The sequence below is a fragment of the Myotis daubentonii genome, chromosome X (genome assembly GCF_963259705.1).
Source record: "Myotis daubentonii chromosome X, mMyoDau2.1, whole genome shotgun sequence".
In the NCBI taxonomy this organism is placed as follows: Eukaryota; Metazoa; Chordata; class Mammalia; order Chiroptera; family Vespertilionidae; genus Myotis; species Myotis daubentonii.
This window is the reverse complement of record NC_081861.1, coordinates 121,549,679-121,553,471: the sequence shown is the minus strand read 5'-3', so window position 1 is coordinate 121,553,471 and position 3,793 is coordinate 121,549,679.

Here is a 3,793-nt window from a genome sequence, read left to right as displayed (position 1 = left end):
TCAAGGGAGAACTAAAACCTATCATCCTCAGAGTTTTCAAAAAATTCAAGAGGAAGGAACACTTCTAAGCTCATTCTTTGAAGCCAGCATCACCCTTAAACCAAAACCAGATAAAAACACAATGAAAGAGACTTACAGGACAATATCCCTCATGAACATAGATGCCAAAATCCTCAACAAAATCTTAGCAAATCGGATCCAGCAGTACATCCGAAAGATCATACACAATGACCAAGTAGGATTTATCCCAGGGATGCAAGGATGGTACAATATCTGCAAGTCAATAAACGTAATACATCACATAAACAAATTGAGAGAAAAAACCACATAGTCATATCAATTGATGCAGAAAAAGCATTTGACAAAATCCAACACCCATTTTTTTAAAAATATATTTTATTGATTTTTTTACAGAGAGGAAGGGAGAGAGATAGAGAGTTAGAAACATCGATGAGAGAGAAACATTGATCAGCTGCCTCCTGCACATCTCCTACTGGGGATATGCCCGCAACCCAGGTACATGCCCTTGACCGGAATCGAACCTGGGACCTTTCAGTCCGCAGGCCGATGCTCTATCCACTGAGCCAAACCGGTTTCGGCCAACACCCATTTTTGATAAAAACTCTCAGCAAAGTGGGAATAGGAGGATCATACCTCAACATAATAAAAGCCATATATGACAAACCCACAGCCAACATCATACTCAATGGGCAAAAACTAAAACCATTTCCCCTAAGAACAGGAACAAGACAGGGATGCCCACTCTCACCACTCCTGTTCGACATAATACTGGAAGTATTAGCCATTACGATTAGACAAGAAGAAGAAATAAAAGGCATCCAAATTGGAAATGAAGAAGTAGAACTGTCCTTATTTGCAGATGACATGATATTGTACATAACCCTAAAGACTCCATAAAAAAACTATTAAACTTAATAAATGAATTCGGCAATGTAGCAGGATACAAAATTAATGCCAAGAAATCTATGGCATTTCTATAATGAACTTACAGAAAGAGAGCCTAAAAAAGCAATCCCATTTACCATCACACCAAAAATATTAAGATACCTAGGAATAAACTTAACTAAAGAGGTAAAAGACCTCTACTCAGAAAACTATAAGACAGTGATGGCGAACCTTTTGAGCTCAGCGTGTCAGCATTTTGAAAAAACCTGACTTAACTCTGGTGCCGTGTCACATATAGAAATTTTTTGATCTTTGCAACCATAGTAAAACAAAGATTTATATTGTTGATATTTATTTTATATATTTAAATGCCATTTAACAAAGAAAAATCAACCAAAAAAATGAGTTCGTGTGTCAGAGGTGTCATAGGTTCGCCACCACTGCTGTAGGACGTTGAAAAAAGAGATAGAGGAAGACATAAACAAATGGAAAAACATACCATGTTCATGGATTGGTAGAATCAACATCATTTAAATGTCCATACTACCCAAAGCAATCTATAAATTCAACGCACTCCCCATTAAAATTCCAACGACATATTTCACAGACCTAGAAACAATTCTCCAAAAATTCATCTGGAATAAAAAACAACCCCGAATAGCTGCAGCGATCCTGAGAAAGAAGAGCAAAGTAGGTGGGGTCTCAATATCAGATATCAAGCTGTATTACAAAGCCACTGTTCTCAAAACTGCCTGGTACTGGCACAAGAACAGACATATAGATCAATGGAATGGAATAGAGAACCCAGAAATCAACCCAAACCAATATGCTCAATTAATATTTGACAAAGGAGGCAAGAACATACAATGGAGTCAAGACAGTCTCTTTAATAAATGGTGCTAGGAAAATTGGACAGATACATGCAAAAAAATGAAACTAGACCACCAACTTACACCATACACAAAAATAAACTCAAAATGGATAAAGGACTTAAATGTAAGACGGGAAACCATAAAAATACTAGAGGAATCCAAAGGCAACAAAATCTCAGACATATGCCGAAGCAATTTCTTCACCGATACATCTCCTAGGGCATTGGAAACTAATGAGAAAAAAAATGAATGGGACTACATCAAAATAAAAAGCTTCTGCACAGCAAAAGAAACCATCAACAAAACAACAAGAAAGCCCACTGCATGGGAGAACATATTTGCCAATGTTATCACCGATAAGGGTTTAATCTCCAACATTTATAGGGACCTCATACAACTTAACAAAAGAAAGATAAACAATCCAATCAAAAAATGGTCAAAGGACCTAAATAGACACTTTTCAAAAGTGGACATTCAGAAAGCCAAGAGACATATGAAAACATGCTCAAAGTCACTAATCATCTGAGAGATGCAAATCAAAACAACAATGAGGTACCATCTCACACCTGTCAGAATGGCTATCATCAACAAATCAAAAAACGAGAAGTGCTGGAGTGGATGCGGAGAAAAAGGAACACTTGTGCACTGCTGGTGGGAATGCACACTGGTGCAGCTACTATGGAAGACAGTATGGTGTTTCCTCAAAAAGTTAAAAATGAAACTCCCATTTGACCCACTGATCCCACTGCTAGGAATATATCCCAAGAAAACAGAAACACCAATCAGAAAGGATATATGCATCCCTATGTTCATAGCAGCACAATTTACCATAGCTAAGATTTGGAAAAAACCTAAGTGCCCATCATCAGATGAATGGATTAGAAAACTGTGGTACATCTAGACAATGTAATACTACGCTGCTGTGAAAAAGAAGAAATTCTTACCATTTGCAACAGCATGGATGGAACTGGAGAGCATTATAATAAGTGAAATTAGCCAGTCAGTGAAAGAAAAATACCACATGATCTCACTCATTTATGGATAATAAAGACCATTATAAACTGATGAACAAAAATAGATTCAGAGGCAGAGCAGCATTAAACAGATTGTGAAACTACAGCAGGAAGGCTGGGGAGGGTTGGGAGGGTAAGAGATCAACCGAAGGACTTGTATGCATGCATATAAGCATAACCAATGGACACAGGACACTGGGGCGGGGGCAAGAGGGGCTGGGGGAAGGTCAAGGGGAAAAAAAGGAGACAAATGTATTACTCTTTGTAATATTTTAAGCAATAAAAAAGAAAAATAAATAAATATCACAACCAACTGGCCATGAGATGGTGGGCAAAGTTAACAATTCTATGACATAAGCAGGCAAAATTTCAAATTTAATTTTTCAACACCAATTATTTTCATTCCACAATGAAATATCTACAGGACAGTTCTGTGTAGACCTTCATGACCTTTATGCAATATTATAATTGTGTCCTAATCATGAACAGATTTTAACGGCATAGAGTTGTGACAGATGCCAAACTATACTTTTAAAAAAGACATCTTCTGGCAGCCATTCCTTAAAAGGACAGGTGTGGAAAAGATCACAGATGGAAAAAAACAACAACAACATATAAAGGAGCCTAATTGCTAAATGGCAGGCCAAAAAACTTGTAGTGAGTTCTATTTGTCCAGCAGTGACTTTCAACATTTCTCTTTCAACCATGTGAGCCAAAAGCATAATACAAGAAATTTACAACAGACTAGACCTTACCCAACCTGTGATCAACATCTGTTAACTTCACTAACTTAATTTGCCCTGACTTCAGTATCTTCCATAGTAAAATGAGAAGTTTAGATTTTTAGATTTCATTCTCAGAGCCTTATGGAGCACTTAATACATATTTCTTTAGTGCACAAGGAGTTCAGAGATGGGTGTATGAGAAGGAAGTGACTACACTGGTCTCAAGCTGTGTTTTGGGGAGAATTAGGGAATTTGGGATGTTTCCACTGTGAGAGGG